This window comes from Monopterus albus, unplaced genomic scaffold (genome assembly GCF_001952655.1).
Source record: "Monopterus albus unplaced genomic scaffold, M_albus_1.0 scaffold114.1, whole genome shotgun sequence".
Taxonomy (NCBI): domain Eukaryota; kingdom Metazoa; phylum Chordata; class Actinopteri; order Synbranchiformes; family Synbranchidae; genus Monopterus; species Monopterus albus.
The window spans coordinates 1,255,962-1,256,212 of NW_018127994.1; positions in this window are offsets into that span (position 1 = coordinate 1,255,962).

The following is a 251-nucleotide window of genomic DNA, read 5'->3' on the forward strand; positions in this document are numbered from 1 at the left end:
TGCTCATTCCTAATCCTGTCCATCCTGGTCACTCCTGAAGAGAACCTCAACATCCTCATCTCTGCTACCTCCATCTCTGCCTCTTGTCTTTTCCTCACTGCTACAGTCTCTAACCCATACAGCATAGCTGGTCTCACTACTGTCTTGTACCCCTTTCCTTTGATCCTTGCTGCCACTCTTCTGTCACACAACACTCCTGACACCTTTCTCCACCCACTTCATTATGACCCATAATGATAACACAAAAATGT